This window comes from Equus caballus, chromosome 6 (genome assembly GCF_041296265.1).
Source record: "Equus caballus isolate H_3958 breed thoroughbred chromosome 6, TB-T2T, whole genome shotgun sequence".
In the NCBI taxonomy this organism is placed as follows: domain Eukaryota; kingdom Metazoa; phylum Chordata; class Mammalia; order Perissodactyla; family Equidae; genus Equus; species Equus caballus.
In genome coordinates this window covers 54532257-54559008 of record NC_091689.1, presented here as the reverse complement: position 1 = coordinate 54559008, position 26752 = coordinate 54532257, and the positions used below count along the sequence as shown (strand labels likewise).

Here is a 26752-nt window from a genome sequence, read left to right as displayed (position 1 = left end):
CTACACAGTAATCTCAAGGATACATTGGATATTATTTATCAATATCAATAATACCCAGTTAAAATTTTGGGTTATCCTGTAGAAGCATAATTGGCGTCAGAAAATATCACCATTTTATGATAGCTCACCCGGGAACTAACTACCCAGCCTGTTCATGAATCAGGTAGTATGCTTAAAATGAAGTGCTTAAACTTTTAAAATAATAATATGCTTAAATTAGACAGGTACAGTGTTGAATACTGTGCTATCAAAACATGAATAAACTTATAATCAGTAATGAATATTGCATAATGGTACATTATTTAAGATTATAAACTAGGCCAAGTGTTCTTAGTTCTTAACTGGCAAAGTTGTAGCTTTTTATTCTGAAACCATGCTTTCATAGTTTAGGTTAAAGAACTCAAAAAAGTTAAGTTAATGGTAATAGTTAATATTTGTTGAATTGTTGATATTTGTAAGGTTTTGAGCTAAATGCTATGCATAAATTAATCTCATTTAATTCTTAAATGTTCCTGTGAAGTAGGCACTACTATGATTATCTGTCTTTTTTTTTTTCTGCTTTTTCTCCCCAAAGCTGCCCCCCACCCGCACCCCGGTACATAGTTGTATATTTTAGTTTTGGGTCCTTCTAGTTTTGGCATGTGGGATGCCACCTCAGCATGGCCTGATGAGCAGTGCCATGTCCGTGCTCAGGATCTGAACCAGTGAAACCCTGGGCCACCGAAGCAGAGCAAGCGAACTTAACCACTAGGCTGGGGCTGGACCCCGCCCCCCCCACTTTTTTTTCCTGATTATCCTTAATTTATAGTTGAGGAAACTGAGGCTCACAGAGGTTAAATAATTCACTCAAAGTCACACAGCTGGCAACTGATAGATCGGGGGCTTCAATACATATTAATGTGTGGTTTATATGTATATGAATGCATACATCCGTTATATGTTGTATATAAATGTATACTTAAAAAAAAAAAAAGGGCTGGCCCAGTGGTGTAGTGGTTAAGTTTGTGCACTTGGCTTGACAGCCAGTGTTCCAGGGTTAGATCTCAGGCACCGACCTAGCACTGCTTGTCAAACCATGCTGTAGGGGCATCCCATGTAAAATAGAAGGAGATTGGTGCAGGTGTTAGCTCAGTGACAATCTTCCTCAAGCGAAAAAAAAAAAAAAGAGGAAGATTGGCAATAGTTGTTAGCTCAGGGCCATTCTTCCTCTCACATACACACACACACAAAATGGAAGTATTGCCTTAGTGTGACAGTTTTCAAGGTATAGTCTTCAGTGCCCTGGGTTCTACTGAGACTCTCCTATAGGTTTGGGAGTCCATGTAATTATCATGGTAATACAAAGATACATTTGTCTTTTTCATCATATTGACATTTCCAGTGACGATGGAAAAGCAATGGTGGGTAAACTGCTGGTGCCTTAGTATGAATCAAGACAGTGGCACCAAGCTGCAGTAGTCATTTTTGTATTAGTCACCACCATGCACTCACAATAAACAATATTCCAGTTACACTCAATTTGCTTAATGAAGTATTAAAAATGTTACTAATTTTGTTAACTCTCTTCCCTTGAATATGTCTTTTCAAAATATTTTGTGTGATGAAATGGGTAGCAATGTGTAAAGCACTTCTGTGTCTGAAGTATCATGGTTATCTTGAAGAAAAACACTGATGTGATTGAACTATGAGCTAAACTACCTGCTTTTTTAAAATAGAAGACTACTTTTACTTGGAAAAAAGGAACAACTAGAACTTTGAGGAGCAGAAAACAAAATAACTGAAAGTAAAAACATATGATTGATTTAGCAACAGATATATACAGCTGAAGAGAGAATTAGGGGACTGGAAGATGAATCAGAAGAATTATCTAGAAGGCAGCAGGGAGAGATCCTTCCCACTGTTCTTCTTGAGAAAAGAAAATGTAAAAAAGAGGTTAAAACACGTGGTGGATAGAGTGAGAAAGTAAAGACCACCTCTGCGTATAATCAGAGTGCTAGGAGTGGTGAGAGAAAATAGGCAGAAGCAATATATTTGAAGAAATAATGCCATAGTTTGCATGCATAGATCCCATTGGTTGCATCATAATGATAAAAAGTTTAGTTTACTAGAAATATGTAACAATTTAAAATTTATATATACCTAAAAGTCTGACCCTAAAATAGCTATATCTATATTTATCTACTTATATTTTATAAATTAACAGATTTACAAGAAAAAAATGTACAGATTCAAGAAGTATAACGAATACTGAGAAACATAAATAAATGTATATTTAATTTGTATTTCAAAATAGTTTTTGATTTAAAATTATATCATATTACAGCAGAAAATCAACAACATAAAGAATATTTTAAACAAAGTCATAGAAAAATGATAGATTATTATAAAGAAATGACCAGTAGACTAACTCCTGACTTCTCCACAGCCACAACAGAAGCCAGAAGATAGTATAAACTTTACGTGCTGAAAGAAAATAATTGATACCTTAAAATTTTATACAAGCGAAATATCTTTTAAGAATGAAGTAAAAGTTTTAAAAACAAAGCAATATAAAAACTAGAATTTTAGTCCCCAGCACATCTTCACTAAAGGACACGCTAACGGTTGTACTTTAAACAGAAGGCACACGAGCCCACCATGAAAGGTGTGAGTTGCAAGATGGAGTGAAGAACAGATAATGAATAAATGACTGAATCTGAATGAGTGTTAACCGTTTACAACAATAATAAAAATGACTAATAGTAATAAAACTAAAAATTGAAAACTACATGATAGCAAAAATGTACAAATTAAGTAGGGAGGTTAATGGGGTTAAAGTGTCTTTCTTACTTTTTCTGAGAGAAGGGTAAAGATGTTAACTTTAAACTTCAACAAATTAAGTAGACATCTTACTCTCTAGGATAATCACTAAAACAGTAGAAACTGAGTGCGTAACTTATAATTAGCAGATGGAAAATAAAATTAATAAAAATATTCAGTCATCTAAAAGAAGGCAAAGAAAGAGGAAAAAAACCCAGGAGAGGAGGAACAATTAGAAAACACAGAATAAGATGATAATTTTAAGCCTATTAAGTACAAAAACCAAAAATGCTCTAATTCAAAAAAATAGCAGATTGGTTTAAAAAAACCAATGATATGCTATTTACAAGCAACATATCTAAAACATAAGGGTATTGAAAGAATGAATATAAAAAGTCGGAAAAATATATACCATGCAATATTAACCAAAAGAATAATGATATAGCTATATTAGTATCAGATGTAATAGACTTTAGACAGAGGTCAGTTCAATGATTAAAAGTTTTGATTGACTAGGAAGATATAAAACTTTTAGATTATATGAATTTAGTAAAATGACATCAAAATATGTGATATAAAAATTAACAGTTGTAGAAGGAGAAATAAACACATTCACAATTATGATAGGCGATTTAAAGAAAATACTCCTCTCACTCACTGATAGAACAAGCTAACAAAGTATCAATAATGGATATGGAAGATTTAACCAATATGATTAACGAACTTGATATAACAGATATATGCAGAACACTGCAGTAAAAAGCTCAGAATACAATGTCTTTTCAAGCAAATATGGAACATTTAAGAAATTGATCATTTACCAGACCTTAAATCACTTGTCAGTGAATTTCAGAGGACTGAAATGTCAAAAGACTTTATTCTTTTTGACTACAGTGCATTTAAGCTAGAAATCAATAACAAAAAGATAACTAGAAAATCTCACGTATTTGGGATAAATAACTCACGCGTTAAAGGAAAAATCATAATAGAAGTTCAGAAACTATTTTGAATTGGACAGTAACAAAAATGCTACATATTGATACATATGGGATGCAGATAAAACAGTCCTTTGGAGGGAAATTTATGGTTTTTTATAGCTTATATTTAAAAAGAAAAATCTTGGAAATTAATAAGTTAGACATCTGTCTCATGAAGTTTGATAAAGGGAAATACAATAATCTAGAAGAGTGTACAAAGAAGGAAATGAGTATAAATGAAAGAAATTGGTAGTAAACATATACAGTATTCACAAAGTCTAAATTTTTTTTTTGAAAAAATCTTACACATTTACAAATGTCTAACAAGGCTGGTCACAGAAAAATGATAAAAGGCACATGTAAACAATCTAAGGAATGAAAAAGAGGATTGCACAATAAATGGTACCTAAAAAGGTAAGAAGTTATAAAAAATTTATGCTAATGAATTTGAAAATTTAGTTGAAATAGAAAAATTATTAGAAAATATAACTCAGCAATTGTTGTTATTACATGCCCTCAAGATGGCTGTGACTCCTGGCTATCCTATGAATGAGTGATGGTCACAGTGACCTGTCCTCAACAGCCCTGCTCAGCTCCTACCTATGACTTCCTTTATGGAGTCAATCCATCTCATATTTGGTTTTCCTCTTTTTCTCCTGCCTTCCCAGCATTCTTGTCTTTTCCAGAGAATCCTGCCTTCTCATTATTTGCCCAAAGTGGACTCCTCATTTTTATCACTTTTGCCTCCTATGATAGTTCAGGCTTAATTTGCTCTAGGACCCACTTGTTCGTATTTCTGGCAGTCCAGGGTATCCGGAGACCTCTCCTCCAACACCAAATTTCAAATGAATTCATTCTTTTGCGGTCAGCCTTCTTTACTGTCCAGCTTTCGCACCCATACATGGTAATCAGGAATACGAGGGTATGGATAATCTTGGCCTTGATCTTTAATGACACTTTCTTATACTTGACGATCTTTCCTAATTCTTTCATTGCTGCTCTTTCAAGGCTCAGTCTTGATTTCTTGGCTGCATCTCCATTTAAATTGATGACTGAACCAAGATAAACAAAATCTTTTGGGGCCAGCCCCGTGGCTGAGTGGTTAAGTTTGCACGCTCTGCTTTGGCAGCCCAGGGTTTTGCCAGTTCGAATCCTGGGTGCGGACATGGCACTGCTCATCAAGCCATGCTGAGGTGGCATCCCACATGCCACAACTAGAAGGACCCACAACTAAAAATACACAGCTATGTACCGGGGGGCTTTGGGAGAAAAAGGAAAAATAAAATCTTTAAAAAAAATCTTTTAACAGTTTCAGTGTTTTTATTGTCTATGTTAAGGTTGTGTAGTTCTTCTATTGTTAAGATTTTTGTCTTCTTGATGTTCAAATGCAGTCCTGCTTTGGCACTTTCTTCTTTCACTTTTGTCAGAAGTTGTTTCAAGTCATTTCTGCTTTCTGCAATAGGATGCTCTCATCTATTTCTTGCATTGTTGATATTTCTTTCACCAATTTTCACTCTCTCTTCATCTGAGTTTAGCCTAGTCTTTCATATAATATGTTCTGCACACAGATTAAATAGATAGAGAGATAAAATGTGCCTTTGTCAGACACTTTGCCTATAGGAAACCATTCTGTCTCTCCACATTCTGTTGTGACAGTGGCTTCTTGTCCACAATGCAGGTTATGCATCAGGACAATCAAATCCTGAGGCATCCTTGTTTCTTTCAGAGCAGCCCGTAGCTTTTCCTGATCTACACAGTCAAAAGGTTTAGTGTAGTCTAAAACTTCTCCTGCAATTCTTTGGAGCACTCCAGTAGCCAATTAATAGTCGTAATTAGATCTCACATGCTTCTCCCTTTAAAAATACAGCTTGGACATCAGGGGTTTCTTGCTCCATATGAAGTAAAAGATTTTGTTGCAGGACCTTTAGCATCATTTTACTTGCATGGGAAATTAGAACAATGGTCTTATAGTTACTGCACTCCTTGGTGTCTCCTTTCTTGGGGATTGGGGGATATATTGAGCATTTCCATTCTGTAGGCCATTGTTTTGTTTTCCACATTTGTTGGCATATTCTTGTTAGGATTTTGACAGATTCAGTCTCTGTGGCTTGAAATAATTCTATCGATATCCCATTTACCCCTGGTGACTTATTTCTACCCAGTACTTTCACATCAGCTTTTATTTTGCTTTCTAAAATTACAGGTTCTTCCTCATAGGAATCTTCTTCAAAGGAATCTGTTATCCCTTTGTCTCTTCTGTATAGATCTTCAGCATACTATTTATTTCTTTCTTTTACTTTCTGATCAGATCGTGTGCTTCCGTGTTGATCATTCAGCATTCCTAATCTAGGTGAAAGGAGAGTCCCATGCTGCACAACACGCACAATTGGAACATGGACGTGAGAAACGTGAACCAAGGTAAACTGGAAATTGTAAAGCAAGAAAGGGAACTCACCAGTACTGATTCACAAATAAGTAGAAAACCTAAAGATTATCATAATCTTTAAAACATTCAATTGATAGTAAAATAAATCTTTCATAAAAGAAAATGCCAGGCCTGGTGACTTCATTGGCTCGTTTTTTCAACCATTAAAGGAAGAAAAGTTTCACTCTCATGTAAATTTTTCTAGAGAATATAGAAAGAAATGACAATCACTAGTTTTTTGTTTTATTTTATGTTTTTTAAATGAGGCTTACATAGTCTCAATACCAAAACACATCAAGGGTATGAGAAAGACAAATTACAGGCTTATTTCACTCATAATATAGATGCAGAAATTTTTAAAAAATATCCAATAGCAAATTAAATCCAATGATCTTTGAAATCATTTCTATATCATGACCAAGCATCTTTCCAGGAAAGCAAGTTTGGCTTAAGTTATAACATCAATTAGCTTAATTCACCACATTAACAGATTAAAGGAGAAAATTATATTATCATTTCAATAGATGCACTAAAAACACAGGGGCCTTTTGCGGTAGTTATAATATACTATTTTTGATCTGGGTGGTAGTTATAGGAAGTGTTTGCTCTAGAATTATTTGGAAGAGTGTACATAAATATTTTGTGAACTTTTTGTGTGTATGTTTCACAATAATAAAGAAAGCCCTAAGCTGTTTATATTTTCTTGAGTATATTTGAAAAAAAGTTGTAGAGGAAAGATATTTTAGAGTGGTGTGAATAGATTCAAGAATAGAGACAGAGAAAGATCATTCTGGAATTGGAACATCTTGAAAACAGCATGGAAGTGGGAAAACATGCTTCTTTGAGTCCTCTCAGTAGTACCCATATCCTTTAGGAGAAGGTGGGGAATTGGTGGGAAATAAGGCAGTTATATAGGTTAGGGATATATCATGTGAGATCTTCCTAGACTTGAAACTGTTTTGAAATTATTCTTCAATTAAAAAAAAAAACCCGAAACTGTTTTGAGATACATGGTCTTCTACAAAGCACACCTATGGATTTGAAAGGAAACATGACCATAGTTGTGTCCTTGTTAGCATCAGAAAGAATAAGAAAAAATTTCAACGTCTTAACATGCTATTCTTTGTTTACACTACCTAACAGGAAGTGGATAGTTGGCAATTTCCCCATTTGATTTATTTAATTACAGATGAATCATTTGGTTTAACTTATTGTTTTGACGTAGGAAATAATCATGTCTAATATTTATAGATTTCTTAATATGTATCTGGCACTTTTGACCACTGTGCTGTGTTGCCTAGCAGAGCTTCTTGGGGCAAAAGGAGACACCCCTCTGGACTTTCTTGCCTATTTTCATTTTCATTTTCATTTTGGTTGAGCATGGCTTACATAAAAAGCACCCCCACCCCCCCAATTGCCCTGCAACTAAACATTTTTCAGCTTGGCACTGAGCCACTTACTTTTGTCAGGTCATAGTGTCTTGTCTTATTTCTACTGAACGTTATCCAGTATTTTTGTGTGTGGGGTGGGGAGGGACTGTTTTTCTATTTTAAAGAAGCTTCTTTTTTTTTTACTTTGAAAGAGTTAGGGGCCCTGCACAAGTTAGTGTTATACATCAGTTTAGTTAATGTGGTCTTGATTCCAGCATCCAAATCTTTGATAACCTATTTTGGGTTGAGTAAGACAGTGTTGAATTCTAAATTTGTCTCCACCTTATAAGCTAATTTGACCTGAGGCAAATTACTGACTTCTCTGAATCTTAAGTTTTCTCTTCTATAAAATGAGAAAAATGATTCTTACATAAGCCTAGCACAGAATGTGACAAAACATAATTATCATTGAGTGGTGGTAGTAGTAATACTAGTAGTTGTTATTATTTGCACTAGGAAATATGCCAAGAAATGCAATGGGCGGACAAAGAAGGACTACATTTATGCTCTGCCTCTTGAATTCTCCCCACATCCAGCCAGCAGGATCATCTGGCCACATAGTGACTATACAGTGGTAACCAAGAGAGGTTCTCCTCTCTGGTTGAAAGCACCAGCCTGGGCATCAGGCAGTCCTGGGTTCAAATCCTTACTCTGCCATTTAGTAGCTGTGTGACCTTTAGCTAGTAACTTAACCTATCTCTAAAAAGCTTTGAATATTAAGTGCAATTCTGTGTGTAAATGGCACAGCAGAGTGGCTGATGTAATTAATTATTCAGTAAATGGTTATTATTATTTTCTCCAGGAATCTCCAGGAACTATTTCTCCAATAGTTCAATTAATCAAGAATATAAGGATCTAGAAATAATGATGTGGAAAATCCCTCCCTTTCAGTGTCTGACCCTGATGGATCCTATTTGCAGACTGTGGATTCGGTTAGCTCAGAAAGGAGAGAAGGGAAGTAACAGAAGCAATCCTTGTATGTCATTATTGTCATTGTTTCTTTCCGATCTCTCTTTTTTCGGCATCAAAAGCAAGCTCTGTTGGCAGAGCCAGTGCTGGTTGAAGGTAGCACTTTCTTTATTCTGAAGAGGATGGCAGTGGGAGGTGGGAGGTAGGAGGATGGACATTAAGGACCAAGTTATTTATTTATTTTTATTGCGCACAACATAAAATTTAACATCTTAATCATTTTTGTTAAGTGTGCAGTACAGTAGTTTAACTATATGCACATGGTTATACAACGGATCTCTAAGACTTTTTCATCTTGTGAAACTGATACTCTATACTCATCAAACACTCTCCTTTCTTCACTTCCGCCAGCCCCTGGCAACCATTCTCTTTCCTATTTCTAAGAGTTTTATTACTTTGGATGCTTCATGTAAGTGCAGTCATGCAGTGTTTGTCTTTTTGCAGCGGGCTTATTTCACTTAGCATAATATCCTCAAGGTTTATCCATATTATAGTATATGATAGGATTTTCTTAGTTTCATAGGTCTATTTTAAACTTTTTGTGGAACTTCTATACTGTTTTCCATGGGGGTTATACCATTTTACATTCTAACAGTGCTCAACAGTGTGCAGGGGTCCCAATTTCTCCACATCCTTGCCAACACCAGTTATATTCTATTTTTATTTATTTATTTACTTATTTTTTTTATAAAGGCCATCCTAAAGGGTATAAGGTGATATCTCATTGCAGTTTTGATTTGTATTTCTCTTGTGATTTCTGGTGTAGAGCATCTTTTCATATGCTTATTGGCCACTTGTATCTCTTCTTTGGAGTCCTTGTCCATTGTTTTAATTGGGTTACTTGTTTGTTTGTTGTTGACTTCTAGGACTTCTGCTTATTAACCCCTAATCAGATATGTATTTATAAATATTTTCTCCCATTCCGTAGGTTGCCTTTCATTTTGTTGATTATTTCCTTTGCTGTATAGAAGTTTTTAAGTTTGATATAGTCCTATTTGTGTGTTTTTGCTTTTGTTTGTGCTTTTAGTGTCATATCCAAGAAATCATTACCAAATATAATGTCATGAAGCTTTCCCCCTCTGTTTTCTTCTAGGAGTTTTATGTTTTCAGGGCTTATATTTAGTCCTTTAATCCATTTTGAATTAATTTTTGTATATGATATAAAGTAAGAGTCAGACTTCCTTCTTTTGCATGTGGGTATTCAGTTTTTCCAGTACCCTTTGTTGAAGAGACTATCCTTTCCCCATTGTCTAGCCTTGGCACCTTTGTCAAAGATCATTTGGCCATATATGTGAGGATTTCTTTCTGGGGTCTCTATTCTCTTCCATTGTCTACATGTCTGTCTTTATGCCAGTACCATACTGTTTGGTTACTATAGCTTTGTAATATGTTTCAAAATTGGGAATTAAGAGGCCTTCAGTTTTGTTTTTCTTTTTCAAGATTGTTTTGGCTATTCAGAGTCCTTTGAGATGCCATATGAATTTTAGGATGGTTTTCCTATTTCTGCAAAAAAACACCTTGGGATTTTGATAGGGATTGCATTGAATTTGTAGATCACTTTGGATAGTATGAATATTTTAACAATATTGAGTCTTCAATCCAAAATCATGGGCTGTTTTTCCATTTATTTGTGTTTTTACTTTAATTTCTTTCAGGAATATTTTGTAGTTTTCAGTGTACACATCTTTTGCTTCTTTGGTTAAGTTTATTCCTAAGTATTTTATTCTTTTTGGTGCTATTGCAAATGGGATTGTTTTCTTAGTTTGCTTTTCAGATTATTCATTGTTCGTGTATAGAAATGCAACTGATTTTTGTGTGTTGATTTTGTATCCTGCAACTTTGCTGAATTCACTTATTGGTTATAACAGTTTTTCTCTGAACTCTTTGGAGATTTCTGTGTATAAGATCATGTCATCTGTAAACATAGATGATTTTACTTCTTTTCCAATTTGGATGTCATTTAAAATTTTTTTTGCCTAATTGCTCTGGCTAGAACTTCCAGTATTATATTGAATAGAAGTGGTAAGAATAGGCATCTTTGCTTTGTTCCTGATCTTAGAGAAAAAGCTTTCAGTTTTTCACCATTGAGTATGATGTTAGCTATGGGTTTTCCATATATGGCCTTTATTTTGTTGAGGTGGTTTCTTTCTCTAGTTTTTTGAGTGTTTTTATCGTGAAAGGGTGTTGAATTTTGTCAGATGCTTTTCTGCATCAGTTGAGATGATCATGTGCTTTTTGTCCTTTATTCTATTAATGTAACATATTACATTTATTGCTTTTTGTATGTTGAACCATCCTTGCATTATAGGAATAAATCCCACTTGTTTACAGTGTGTAATCCTTTTAATGTGCTAGTTTGGTTTGCTAGCATTTTGTTAAAGATTTTTGCATCAATATCCATGAGGGATATTGGTCTATAGTTTTCTTTTTTTGCAGTATCTTTGTCTGGTCTTGGTATCAAGGTAATGTCGGCCTCATAAAATCAGTTCAGAAGTGTTCCCTTTTAAATTTTTGGAAGACTTTGAGAAGGATTGGTGTTAATTCTTTAAATTTTTGGTGGAATTCTCCAGTGAAGACATCTGGCTTTGTTCAGAGGTTTTTGACTACTCATTCATTCTCCTTACTAGTTGTAGCTCTGTTAAAATTTTTATTTCTTTATAATTCAGTCTTGTAGGTTGTATGTTTCTAGGAATTTGTCCATTTCTTTTAGATTATACAATTTGTTAGCATATAATTATTCATAGTAGTCTCTAAAGATCATTTTTATTTCTGTGACATCAGTTGTAATGTCTCCTCTTTCGTTTCTGATTTTTGTTTGTCTTCTTTTATTCTCAGTTTAGCTCAGGGTTTGTCAATTTCATTCATCTTTTCGAAAAACTCTTAGTTCCATTGATTTTTTTCTATTTTTTTATTCTCTTTCATTTATTTCTGCTCTAATTTTTATTATTTCCTTTGGTCTGCTAACTTTCAGTTCAGTTTGCTCTTCTTTTTCTAGTTCCTTGAGGTATAAAGTTAGGTTGTTGATTTGAGACCTTCTTTCTTTTTATATCTGTTTACGACAGTAAACTTCCCTGTTATAGTACTGCTTTTGCTGTGTCGTATAAGTTTTGGCGTGTTGTGTTTTCATTTTCAGTAAGGAACAAGTTATTAAAATAATCGGGGCCTGGGACATAATTCTCCAGTAGAACTAAATAATTAAGCCATACTCAATTATTGTGATTTTCCCAATAAAAATGTGCTCTCATTATGTATCTATCATCTGTCAATCATCTATATAAATATCTCTCTGTTTATCTATTTCTGGAGTGTATGTTTAAGATTACCTACTACAGCATCCTTATTTTCTAGAGGAGGATTCTAAGCCCCAGAGAGATAAGTGTCTTGCCTGAGATCTAATAGCCAATTACTTCCAGGGGTCTAAGGGCTCCAGACTTATTCGGAGAGCCTATGCATCCTATAGACTGAAAATTCAGTTAGAATGCAGAAGGCCTCAGGAGACCTTTCTTGGGAAATGATAGGTAAGGAGATTAATATTTCAATTTGTACTCTTGTCAAATATTAAAGATTTGGGAGTCTCTTAGCTGATCATCTTTTGTACTCTTCATTACACAGTGGTCTTTCTCTCCTCTATACCTGCTCATTTGTAACTTTTGGCTTTATCAGTGCAGTGCAGGTGGGGGTTGGGAGTCTTATTTAGAACGTGCTAACAGAGAAGGTGATGGAGCAATTCGGATAGTTTCTGCAGCAAGGCTCTAGCTGGTCTGAGGCCACGATTTCCCTGCACGAGAGAGGCATGAGTGAGGCTGACTAATATGAGAAGCTCTGAGGAAATATGCTCTGTCAGTGAGAAACTTTTCTAACACATCAGGCTTTTCCCTAGTTCTTGTCCATTTCTCAGAGAGTTATGGGGAGGAGGGGAGGCAGTGAAATGATACTTCTTTTTAGGGCAATCAAAAAGAGCAAGGGAAGGAGAAATTTAAATGTTTGCACTATTTTAAATAAGTAACATCCTCCTCATCATAATCATTGTCATAAATAGTATCTGTTATAGGGGCAGATGTGCCAGGCATCTTTCTGGGTACTTTGCATACATTAAATGAGATCATTTAATTCTCACAAGAGTTCTGCAGGGTAGGCGTTATTGTCTCCATTTTACAGATGAGAAAACTTTGGCTCAGAAAGTTTAAACAGGTTGCTTAAGGTCACTCAGCTAGTGTATGTCAAAGCCAGGCTAGCTCTGTTTACAGTCCTTGCTAGATGGTGAAACTTAACTTGTACATAAAGTGATAATAGTCCCCCCAAACGCATTTTATATTCTGGACTTTTTTCTTTCAAGGACTTTGCTTGTCCACAGAGCCATGAGATCACCATGTGAGTATAATAAAATAATAGAATGGATTTTTTCAGTATGACTTATGGAAATCATTGCCATGTAGTTGTACATTGCATACTTTTCAGAGATGTGTTTCAATTTTTACAAACACTTTTATGGTCTTAATGATAGGTCCCTTAAATCGTCCAAATGTTCATAACTTTATTTGAGTTCTTTGCCCGTTCTTTCTGGCCAGTGGTGATACTGCAGACCTTCTGAAGGACTAACCCCCTCACTTATCGCTTTGCTCTTTTCTTTGGATACCTTATCTTCTTGATTCTATTCCAAATGTCTGCCTTGATCTTTAATTACAGTCCTCCATGGACTTGTCATAGCCAGGCTCATCCTGCACCTAGCTTCATCAGCTTTGCACTCCTGTCCCAGTCTTCATCACTATTACTCATTTCCCTTGGCACAATCTGTCTGTTCTCAGCTCTGAGTTTATTGCCAGTTAAAGGAGCCTCCCTATTGATAGAGCCCTCTGTTTCATTTCACCTCTCCTCTGAAATCACATGATGATCCTCTCTTTGCATATGTTATTTTCTATTGTATTATTGAATTCCTATATGTAGAAAATATTTGCATTTGGAATTTGCTTAAATATGCAAATTACACATACATTTGGTAAAAACCCATTGGATATAAAGAGAGTTTAGGTGTTCTGCCAAGTGTTGTAAGTCATGATTTAGTCAACCTCTGTTACATACAGTAATACCCTGATTAATAGGCACAGGGATCTTAAGCCATAAGACACCTCCTTAGACCCCAAAGTTAGAGGAACTGACATAGCATGAAAAGATCTAAAGATCTACATTAAAAAACTTTTTTTAAAGCCATCAGATAACAAGCTTAGTAAGTCACCTTGAAATACTTTACCTATGTCAATCACAGCCAACAAGAATCACAATGCAGGGATCGCTAGCCTAATGTATGGGAACAGTAAAATATTTATTATCTGCAGAGTTCAGTTTACATTGTTAACCTACTTCTCTGTCATTTCTCAAGAACTTCTGAAATTCTTGGCCTTTCAAATTTTGGAAAGAGCTGTTTTGATCTTAGAACAACAACAAAACAAACACTGCTTTAGCCTCTCCTTTCAGTTTATTCTGCTAATTGAGCATTTAGCGACCACCCAGGACAGTTATACACAGATCAAAGAGCTCAGCCATGCACTTCCAAAAGCTTTTGAAGTCCCTTCATTATGCAAAATGGTTAAAGTGAAAGTGCTCATTTCCTGGGTATGGTAAGAGTTGGGTGTAACTGCAACTTTAATTTCAACTTTCCACTTTCTTACAGTCATAGCACTGGGGTATAAGCTTGGCAGTGTAAATTAGTGGAAAACCTCCAAACTGGTAGTCCAAGCATACTGGCTTTGCCACTGGCTGGCCACCTGACCTGAGCAAATTTCTTTGCCTCATAATTTCTTTGGGCCTCAGTTTCTTCTTCTGGCAAGAGAGAGGCTTATCTAAACCAACCCATACAATTCTTAGTTGCTCTTATATCTTTATTATGTGTCTACATGATGCACACACATTCACAATATTTATGCAATGTGCAAGTGCCTTTAGATGCACATAAAAGAGGGTGCAGCACTTTAAATAAACTTGATAACTCAGAATTAGATCATGACTCTTACTTTGCAGAAATGATTCTTTCCAAAATGATTCATTATGTGATTCCCTTAAGTCACAAGTAGGAAATATGTGACCCTAGACAGATTTATGCACTTAATTTTATTCAGCTAATGGGGTAAATATTTTATATGCTTGCAATTACTAAATCACAACATAGCCTTAAAAAATTTAGTGGCAGGACCTAAAAGAGAACAGGAAAAGGCTGATACTCTGTTAATTTGTTTCTCTGCCTTATTTCAGTTTTATTCTTCTTCCTTTCTTTATCTTTTTCTATTAAATGACTGGTATAAATACTTGAAATATATGTAATATATAACTTTAATAAAATTTTTTTCTGATTATAAAAATAGCAAATGCTCATTGTGGAATATTTGGAAAAAATGGAAAAGTTGGCAGAAAGAAGAAGAAAATCACTCAAATTCCAACAAAGTAATTGCTGTTAATATTGTGGTATATTTTCTTCCATGCATCTTTATATAGATGGAATCATACCTTTTTTTTGCTGCTTTTTTTATTCAACATCACGGCATAAGAGATTTTCTATGTTATTAAAAATTCTTGGTAAATGTAATTTTTAAGGTTCTTTAGCATTCTGTCATATAGCTATGGCATAATTTACTTAACCACTTTCTTACTGTCGGCCATTTAATTACTTTCAATTTTTCACTATTATAAATGATGCTGCAGTGAACATTTTGGTTATAAAGCTTTTCTGTCTGTATTTTACATTATTTCTTTAGGATAGATTCCCAGAAATTGAATTACAGTTCAAAGATATGAACGTTTTTAAGGCTCTTGATCCATGATGCCAAATGGTTTCCCAAAATGGTTTTTATCCATTTTCACTCCCTGCAAATTGTGAGAGTGCCTGTTTCTACCATATCCTTGGCTGCTCCCCTCTAAAAGCTAAATAAAAAATGTTTATGATTTGGTAGGTAAAAATTATACTCTACTGCTATGTTTTTATTTCTGTAATTACTAGTGATATTGAACTATTTTCCATGTTTGTTAATCATCTCTGGTTTCTCTTTTGTGAATTTTCTCACATCTACAGTCTATTTTAAATTCTTTATTATATTTATGAGTATAATTTTGTGCCATCGCTATATAAATCAAATGAATACAAACCCTCTTCTTCCTTTAAAAATGTCATATTAAGTTGTTTTTTGGTTATTCTCTGCTGATTTTTTTTCTATCATTCATTAGTTTTTCAAAATCATAGTTTTTTTTTTTTTTTTTTTTTTTTTTTTTAATGATATTCACATATTGGGATCCTACATAGTCTTTTTTTTTTTTTTTTTTTTTTTTTAAAGATTTTATTTTTTTCCTTTTTCTCCCCAAAGCCCCCCGGTACATAGTTGTGTATTCTTCGTTGTGGGTTCTTCTAGTTGTGGCATGTGGGACGCTGCCTCAGCGTGGTCTGACGAGCAGTGCCATGTCCGCGCCCAGGATTCGAACCAACGAAACACTGGGCCGCCTGCAGCGGAGCGCGCGAACTTAACCACTCGGCCACGGGGCCAGCCCCACAAAATCATAGTTTTAAATGGCAAGCTGTCATTATGTGCCTCTGAGTAGATGGCTTTTAAATATATGTGGAATAAACTTATAGAATTGCGTTTTATGTCTGGCTTTTCAGGCACATGTCTATTAAATAAAGTGAGATATGCTCATGCTTATCTTTTCGCAGATTTCCAGGTAGCTGTGTGGGGTTCGAAATCTTCTTAAGTTTTTACAGTTTGTCATTAGTTAATAATGATTAAATAAATAATTTAATGAATGTTTTTCATCTAATATTTTGGTATATCTCTTCCCTTGTTTCTGTGGATTTTTTGATTTGGAATCACAAGTTTTTCATGTTGCTCTTTTCATTTGATATCACAATTTAAGGATTTTTCTGTTACTAAAAATTCTTTTGGAAATATTATTTTTAATGGTCTCTGCTACCTACCCCCCACTCCCACCATCTGTCTTCTGTATCATTCTTCACCAGCATAGGAAAAACAGGAACACAAATTTCTTTGGTAGTTGGCCGTATGATTAGAAATCAATGTGTGCACAGGCCCCATGAATATTTTATTGATAACAGTGGTGAAATAGAGTGTGTTCACTCTTTGAAAATATGGCTGCTCAGATGTAATTAAAAAGCTGTTCAAAAAAATTTAATCAAATTTATTTGTACAATAGCACTTAGATATGGACCAAGTGCTAATCACTGATCAAGGTTGATCAAGTAATTTGAATATTGAACAAAGCCCAGAACCAAATGAACAATTCTCAAAGGATGAGGGGTTGTTTTTGGTCAGGTCATAGCTCAGCTCTGACTCAGTCATCCCTGATGACTGTTACTCTGAGCTTTGAGTCCACTAGTTCCATGAAAGAGAGTGTACTTTCAGGATGTCAGGTGAATCAGTTTAGAACAAGTTTTAGGATGCATTCTCTAAAACCAGTGATATTATATCTTCTGGGGGTGCTAACTGGAAAACCTTCACTCCCCTAAAGTCCTCAAAAGAATTGTATGATTAATGTGGACCACAGCTGGTCCTTGGAACTCTTGTTGGAAGTTCTGGAGCCCCCTCCATATTCTCATGGATCACAAGGCTTTTGAGAGTATTTTGTATTTACAGGGAGAAGCCTCTTTATCAAAAGTGGCAATCTCTGCCTTGCCTTTCCCACTTCTGCAGAACCAAGAGGAGTAAACAATTTGTTGGAGAGTAGAGAGAATGGGAAGTATAGCTTCCCCCTGGCCTGTGCGCTGTTTCGGTTCACAGTGCCTGGGAATCTTGGGCCCTCACCAGCCCCCTGGATCACTTTGGAAATTTCGTTTATTCCATTCCCAACAAAGGAAGGATAAATCTAGCCTATGCAATGTTTCCTTTATGAGAACTGAAAATTGTTTTTAAAATGATATTCTGTATAAAGAGACTAGGACTAGAGAACCATGAGAATATTTTATTGAATCTGACATACAAGCATAAAATACAAATTAGAACTGGGCCATTGGGAGGTGGAACTTCTGACTCCTTTCTTCCCCTATGTTATTATAGCCCTGAATGAAAACCCTTTCTGAGAGTTAATTTAAGGATCTCACCTTGCTTCTTTGGGACAGTTGTGTTTAGCCTATGAAATTTCAGTTCAATTCATTTAACAATTATTTATATGAGAGTCACTGGAATGGTTTCATTGGGTTTGAATCTGGCCTCTATCATTTTTTAACTGTAAGATCTTAGACAAGTATTGCTGTCATGAGGGACCAATGATGTGCCCATGTTGAGTGCTGAGCATGGTGCCTGGTGCAAAGTAAGTGCTAAGTAAATATTAGTTCTTGTCATTATTTTTATTAGATTGTACCCTTCTAAAGGACAAGGTTTATCTTACCTTTGTATTTTTGACATCTTTGAAGAGTGCCTTTTACGTAGTAGGGAAATAATTGTTGGATTTGATTTGTTTCTTTAATAGCTTTTCTTGGGTTGAAGCAAGTCTTTCTCTCCTTGTAGCTTTGATGGTGGTTATGTTGATGATGATGGTGGTGGCTCTGGCAACATCTGTAAGATAACATGTAATTTACTATTCTGAGGTTAAATAGAGGATGTGCTTTTGCAGTTGCCAGTCTGACACCTTTTGCCAGCACCCTTGTAAATTTCACTTTAAAAAGCTTTGTAAACTGCATTGTTTTAAAAAGAAACATTGTGTGGCTGCATCTGTACAGTAGGTGAGAACATTTAAATTTAGAATTACTAAGGAGACTGTCAGATTCCATGAGGTTAAGAATAAAATTCCAAATTGGCAATGAGGTAGTGTGATCCTCATTGTTTGTAGCACACCTATTGAAAGATACTAAATAATGCCTTGGAATGACCATTATAGGTTTAAATGTAATTCAGTGGAGCCTGTAATTTTCTCAGGGCTTTGAAATTCAGTGAAGTTACAAGCTGGTCAGGATCTTGAAGAGAGGAGGGAGAGACCATTGATGCAGGAGGATGCAAGGAAGATGATCTTTCTTCTTGAATAGGAATCACAGTCCCATTAAAAGAAAAATGCTAGAGTCTTGGCAGAAAACACAGATTTGCATATTATTCACATATATTTGCATATTGAGTTCAAGAGGCTCTATCTTCAAGTATGTAAAATAAATAGTGTAATCTGCTGCAATTGTGTTCCAATCCAGTATCCAGGGCATTGCACAAATGAAATACATAACACATTTAAAACTCACATTTCAGAAGACAAAAGATGGCAATCAGCTGAAGGTAGCAGTCATCAGTAATACTGACAGGGAGCAGAGATTGTCTGACTTGGCTAGAGTACAAGGTTGGGAAATCCACTGCCCTCGACTGTCCTCACCTGCAGAAGAAGCCTGCTTTAGGTTCATCCTGGACCTGCTGGAGTTTGCAACTTCAGAGACCATGGTGCCCATGGAGTTACTGCCTCTCTCCCAAAGTCGAAAGCCTTCATGGTGCCCAAACAGCACTTCTTTCTATTAAATCCTAACTGACCTGGGTGGGAATCTCACTGCGTACAGGGTATTGGTGAACAGGGCTGGACCACATACCCAACATCCACTTGATTTTACCAGCTCTTCTAGTTTGGTCTTAGAGACTTAAATACTTAAATATTAATCAATGAGATAACGAGCGATGTGGGGGAAACCTAATCACATAATATCCACAAGCCTTCCTACAGTACCCCCTCTCCTCAGTAAACATATACACTAAGTAAAAATAGTATTTGCTATGTAAATGCTGCTTTATGACAATCCCCTGCCTTCTTTTTCCAGCCATATTGGTGCCCCTAAGCCTCTCTTAAATAGACATTCTAGTGCTGCTGTTGGGCACACGGAGTGGAGTGGTGGTGGTACGAGGCACTAGTCAGCAGCAGTCAGTCAGATTTCAAGATCCAGTTTAGGCTCTTCAGTTTACAAATCCCTAATGTGGCTTTCAGAAGCTTTAGAGTAATCCATAGGAGATTCAGAGTACAGAAGTTCCTGATGTATTTTGCTTTCTAGAAGTGATAGGTAGGTGGGCAAACTTCATGGGATGTTAAAACCAGAAGGGTCTGAGAGAACAGACAGTTGGGGCAAGAGGAGTTTACTGGAGGAGGCAGTAATGCATTGGTGATAAGCAGCGGCAAAATATCTGAGAGAGGGACACCCATTCTTCATCAGTGTTGAAACTATGTTCTTAATGTTTAAAGTCCTTAGTCCATGAAGATTTAACTTTAAGATGTTGTGGAATCTTAGCTGTAGGGAGAATGGAGGATGAAGATGGTGGGTGAGATCAAGGAAAGTAGAACTGATCAAGCAATAGAGATAACCTCAAAAGGAGATGGGATGGAGGAAACACCAAATCACAGAGTCCAGATAGGCACAAGGAGCTCAGGTCTGGACCCATCCCTTGCTGAGAATCTGGAGATCCTTGTGTCTGCTTAGAAGGAAAACTCTGGTCAGCGCTCTGGTTGGTGGGCTGGAGTTCAGGGCAAGCCTCTAGCTGTATTAGGGGATTGTAGAGCATTGCAGAGGCAAGGTAGGCCAGCCATATGGTCAGGATCAGCCCAGCAGGGGCTACTGGTGGGCAACAAGGTCTCAGTTCCTTCTAGGCACAATGAAGACACAGTTAGGGTAGGAAGGAAGGCCATTTCAGTCCCCACTAACTGATGGGTCCCAGACTATTGCCTTGATCAGGCTCTGCTTACAAGCTTAAAAAAGATGGAGTCTGATGATCAGCAAAGCTGAAGAATGACAGTGGTTAATGATGAGCTTTGTTCTCCTGATTGTACATCTTTGTACCTGTTACCACTGGGTATTTTAGCTTCCTGGGTTCATATTTACATGTGAAAAATGCACTTATTTTTGTTATTTGAATGAAAACCAGGTGTATGCCCATTTTACCAGCGCAAAAATCCATCCTTGGTGCCTTCCATAAGTCCTAGGAGGCTGAGAACACAAGTAGTTTGGAAAAATATGGGTTTGGCATGGTCTTAGGGAACAGAAATACTTTACTGCTGTTCACGTTGTAATTTCACATGCCAGCCTCTCTCTTCATTTTTAGGTAAGTCACTTAACCTCCTGCTCTTGGTTTGTCCATTTACAAAGTTCGTGTTTAGTACATGCATACCTTGCAGAGGTTTTATGAAAATTAATTAGGTAAAGGTTATAAAGTAGTTGGAAGATGAAGCACTAAATGTTATTAAGTTGGGTAATTATACTGTGCTTACCTAAAATTTCTTCAACAGACTCAGATATAAAAGGTTTTTTATGCCCAATCCCAAGCTAATAGGTAGATGGCAAAATTGTTTCCTTTGCCTAGAGATGTTATGTATATTAATTTTGGGTTAAACGCAGCTGTCTCTTTGTCTCCTTTTACACTCATTCCACTTATTCTCTCTTCCTCTCTCATTTCTCTGCCTTCTCTTTCCGATGCCAATTCAGCTGTTTCATTGCTTGCTCACTGGACTTGGAAATGGGACAAAGGAGTCAACAGGCTTGTAAAAGTGGCTCAAGGTGGACTGTGAACTTTATCAGTCCTGGGTCTAAGTCCATGGCCACGAAGACTGAGCTGTTGTCACCATACATTTGAGGACATGACATGGTTTCTTTCACATTTCAGAGAGAAGGTGCTTTATAAATCTAATCCCTAGCCACAAAGCAGACTCAGAAGTAAATGCCTGAGAGCTATTTGCCCAGCGAAGCATTTATTGGCCCTCTTTCCTTTTCGAGATAGCTCCAAAGAAATGAAATACAGGAGATCTGCAAACCCCCAGTCTTCATTACTCACTTTGCATAATTATTACTTGTCCTGGATAAGTGGGTAAGTGTAAGTAAGACTGAAATAAATCCCTAAAGTGTTCTGAAAGCAGGTTGCTTTGACTAAGAATTGAATTATTCTTTTAGGAGTTTTGATTTTTTTTTCTGCTTCCATTCATGCTATCACTTGCTGATATTTTTGTAAGAGCTCTATTGACTTCTGTGCCTATCTTCCCACCCATGTATATTAGTTTTTTTTTAAATCTAGTTTCAGGGATAGAGAGAACAAGCATTATTATTATTATTTTTTTTAATTTTTCTTTTTTTTTTTTTTGAGAAAGATTAGTCCTGAGCTAACATCTACCACCAATCCTCCTCTTTTTGCTGAGGAAGACTGGCCCTGAGCTAACATCCATGCCCTGAGCTAACATCCATGCCCATCCTCTTCTACTCTGTATGTGGGACTCCTGACACAGCATGGCTTGCCAAGCGGTGCGAAGGTCTACACCTGGGATCCGAACTGGCAAACCCTGGGCCACCAAAGCAGAACGTGCGAGCGTAACTGCTAGGCCACCGGGCCAGCCCCTAGCATTCTTTTTTTTTTAAATGAAGATTTCTCTGTGCTTAATTATGAAGGCATTTAAAAACATCAGTGATGGTTTATTTTATAAAAATTCATTGAACTGCAAGTACACATAATGTATGTACTTGTGTAAATGTTACCTGTTAATAAAAAGTTTTTAAGAAATCATTTATATTATTGAAATTTCTATAATATGTTTTCTTCTTTATTCTTGTTTGTTTCTTCTGTGTCATTTTAAGTTTTTTCCAAAGCATTTTAGCTTACTTTTGTAATTATTTTCCAGCTTGAAATTTAATTTGTATTCCTATGCTGTCATTTGAGAAGATGTATAGGGTAGTGATTAAAAGCATAGATGCTAGAGATAGCTGCCTAGGTTTATATCCCAGCTCCTCTACTTAGTAACAGTGTAACCTTGGGTTAGTTACTTAACTTTTCTATACCTCAGTTTATTCATCTGTTAAGTGGGGCTAATAAAAGCGTCTGCCTCGTGGGTTGCCTGAAGATTAAGTGAATCATTATATTTAAAGCACTTGGAGATGCATAGCACACAGTAAGTACTTTGTTTGTTCAGAAGTGAGGATTTATTCTGTGTACCTCCTCTATTATGGTACTGTCCTACCCTACATTATTTGGTTGAGAAACTCTGAAGCCCCTGGAGTTGGCTTGGGTTCGGGGGGTTTACTATGGGGCAAGGAGTGTGGGCCTCCAGAGGAATCTGGGTGGGGTGTGGGAGGAGTTATTGGACAGCCTGCAGGAACCAAGCAGCTTCTCTCCTTGTCTCCTTCACCTGCTGGCTGTAGGAACTCTTGACGTCTTATCTCTGTTTCTCTGTCTATGTCAATATTTTGGTTCTCTTTGCCACCTGGCCCTTTCTGCTTGCTCATCAGCACTCCCCAGCTCAAAGTCGCTCACCCCAAATGATAACCTCAGCCTTCTAGCCTGTTCAGCCTCACAAGTCCATTCCCACAGCAGCTAACTTATTCAGCTTCTCTGCGTTCGAATTCTAGTTTTACTAATTGATTGAGCTTGGTCAGGGGCCTAGCCCTCATCCAGTGAGCTGGAGTAAGTGAGGTGATGTGGAACTGTGAGGACAGGTGATAAATTCAGTGCTTTTTCTGAGGCAGCTTCTATATGAATTTCTCTATGGCTTTTCAAAAACATGAGATGAACTGAAGAAATGAGCCGATTTTGTAAGTTCTACATGAGGTGAACTGATCTTTTCTCTTTTATTCCATTAAAAAATGCTAGTTGCGACTACAGTTTGGGAAACATTGCTCTGAGACTTGTGTGTCCTGGTGGATCAGGGTAGGGAACGATTGATTGGCTTTTCTGCCCACTCTGCCCTCCAATAAGGGCTTCTCTCTCTTTAGTGCACAACAGTATTACTTGGAGCACTTGTGAAAAATGCAGATTCCCAAATTTCATCTCCAGAGATTGTGCATCACCTTTTCTGGGGTCAGGCCTGGGTATCTACTGAGTTTGACAAGTGCTCAGGTGTTTCTAAGGCAGTTACTTGCAGGTCGTATTTGGAGAAACACTGCGTTAGATGTGAATTCTCTAATAAACCATATACCTTGCCCTCCTCTTTTCCCTCTCTATGCATGAATACTCTATCTTATAAACAAGTTGTATTCTGAAAGTCAGTTTCTGAGACTCTTGTTTAAAACTTAAGAATACCACCTCTTTTAGGAAGGTTGGTAGATTCCTAAAGCAACATATAAAGCTCAATTAAGCTTTCTTTTAAATTTTGTCACCAGCACTTCCCAGACTATACAGCTGGCAGCACTAGTGTGAATAAAGTGTGAATCAGAGGCTACAGGCATGATGGAGGAGAAGAGCATTTATATGGCGAGTGAAATAGATATGAAGGAGGAAAGAGTGAAAATTCTCACGTTAATGGGGAGAAATTTGTGAGGAGTTTCTAACCACACCCAAGTAAACAGAAGGATCTTCTCTTAAGGATGTGTATCTGTGCTTTCAATTTAGGGAGAGATTTCGTCTTTATTTAGTTGACACTTAAATCAGTTTTTTGGCCCTGGTCGCTCGTTTTCTGTGGTTTAGTATTTATCTTTCCTTGTCTACAGGATTTTTTATAAGTATATGTATTAGTGACACCTAGAAATTGATATAAAATACACAGAACTTATTCAGTAAATTGTTTCCCATCACTGACTTCTCCATCCCCAAGTATTCATATAGGAGATAATTTTAATACAATTTTAGTCTTCCCCCGTCTCCACATCTTACTCTATTTTACTCCTCATCAATTTCAGATCTGTTATCTCCTTTCCAGCAATTTTGTATGGCCTGATTATCTTCTGCATGAATAGCTGTAACCTCCTTGGGGGCTTCTTGCTTTCTGTTTTCCTTCAGTCAATCTCATAAACTCTGACCAAAATAACTCAATACGTACGCTAATTTAAATTCACCACTCTCTTCTTCTCAAGTCTTTATGAAAAGCTTATAGAAGGACTCTTGAAGCAAAGGTGGAAAAAAATATTTCCAGTAAAGGAAGCAGACCAGAAAACCTCAACTATATATCCAAATTCATGACTAAAAAATTTTCATCAAATTAGAAATATAAGGGAACTTCCTCAACCTGACAAAGGGCATCTATGAAAATCCTACAAGTAATATCCTACTTAATGGTGAAAGAGTGAATGCTCTACTCCTAAGATTAGGAACAAGACAAGGATGTTCTTTGACTACTCCCTTGAAAAATTGTATTGGAGGTCCTAGCCAGTGTAATAAAACTAGAAAAAGTAGTGAAAGGAAAAAATAAAACTTTGTTTGTAGGCAATATTTACTGTCTATGTAGAAAGTAGAAAGAATACACTGTAGTCCCCTGATCCATGGTTTTGCCTTCCATAGTTTCAGTTACCAGCAGTCAACCATGGTCTGAAAATATTAAGTGGAAAATTCCAGATATAAACAATTCATAAGTTTTAAATTGTGTGCTGTTCTGAGTAGTGTGATGAAATTTCACGCCTTCCTGCTCCGTCCCTCCCGGGATGTGAATCATCCCTTTGTCCAGCTTATCTACACTGTATATGCTACCCACCCATTAGTCACTTAGTAGCCATCTGGGTTATCAGATCAACTGTCTCCGTATCCTAGTGCTTGTGTTCAGGAAATCCTTATTTTATTTAATAATGGCCCCAAAGCGCAAGAGTAGTGATGCTGGTAATTTGGATATGCCAAAGAGAAGCCATAAAGTGCTTCCTTTAGGTGAAAAGGTGAAAGTTCTCAATAAGGAAAGAAAAAGCTTGTGTGCTGAGGTTGCTAAGATTTATGATAACTTTTATTACAGTATATTGTTATAATTGTTTTATATATTTTATTATGTTATTGTTACTAATCTCTTACTGTGCCTAATTTATATGTTAAACTTTATCACAGATATAAAAACGTAGTATATATAGGTTTGGTACTATCTGCAGTTTTACGCAGCCACTGGGGTTCTTGGAACATATGCCCCTGGATAAGGGGGGACTACAGTACCAAAAAACTAGTAAGATGAACAAGTAAGTTTGGTAAGGTCACAGGATACAAGATCAATATACAAAAATTAATAGTATTTATATGTACTATCAATGAACTATTACAGATTGAAGTTTAAAAAATAAATTTATAATAACATCAAAACCATGGTATTCTTAGGCGTAAATTTATAAAATACCTGACCCAATAGGCTTAAGATGTCACTTCTTCTCAAATTTTGTATAGATTCAACACAAGCTTAATAAAAATCCTAGCAGTCTTTTTTGTAGAAATGGACAGCTGATTCTAATATTTCTATGGAAAAGCAAAAAAAGCTAAAAAAATTTTGGAATAAAAGAATAAAGTTGGAGAACATACACTGTCTGATTATAAGACTTACTATAAAGCAACAGTAATCAAGATAATGTGCTAATGGCATAAGAATAGATGTAAAGATCAGTCAGGCTGGAGAGAGAGTTTAGAACTGGAGCCACATACACATGGCCAGTTGAAAAAAAAAATCCTCAACTCATGCCTTGTGCCATGTAAAAAAGTTACCTTAAAATGTGTCATAGAACTGTAACTATAAAATTATGAAACTAAAAACTTTAGAATAAAATAGGAGAAAAATCTTTGTGTCTTTGGTTTAAGCAGAGATTTTCTAGATATACAAAGAGCATGAACCATAGAAGAAAAAATTGATAAATTGGCCTTCATTAAAAATAAAGAAGGTTCTTTGAAAGGTATTGTTAAGGGAATAAGATAATCCACAGAGTGGAAGAAAATAATGTGCAAAATACATATATAAAGGCCTTGTGTCTAGAAAATATAAAGAACTGTTATAACTCAATAGTAAAACAACCCATTTAAAAATGGGCAAAATAATGGGCTTTAAAAAATGGGCTTTAGCAAAATAAAGATGTAGGTGTTAAAAAAAAAAAAGAGCACTGGCAAAGACCCTCAGTATCATCAGTTGTCAGGAAAGTCAAATCAAAGCCATGGTGAGATACTACTAAACATCCAATACAGTGAATAAAATTTGAAAAAAGAAAAAAGGAAGGAAGAAAGGAAAAGAAAGGAAGGAAGGGAAGGAGGGAGGCAGAGAGGAAGGAAAGAAAGAAAAGAAAGAAGGAGACAGAGATAAAGAAAAAGAGAAAGAAAGAAAGAAAAAGGAAACTCACAAGACCAAGTGTTGGTAAGAATATGGAGGAAGTGCCGGTGGGAATGCAATTTCTTATAAAGTTAAAACTACTCTTACCACATAACCCGCGACCCACCCCCAGGTGCCTACTTAAGAAAAATGAAGACATGTGTCCACACTAAGAACTGGACGTGAATGATATA

The 26752-nt window shown here is 36.2% G+C and overlaps 1 protein-coding gene across 2 annotated transcripts in view; it reads left to right on the top strand.

The window, feature by feature from the left end:
* GRIN2B (glutamate ionotropic receptor NMDA type subunit 2B) overlaps nucleotides 1-26752 on the top strand; it is a 402696-nt gene that overhangs the window by 74416 nt on the left and 301528 nt on the right. The window lies entirely within an intron of this gene.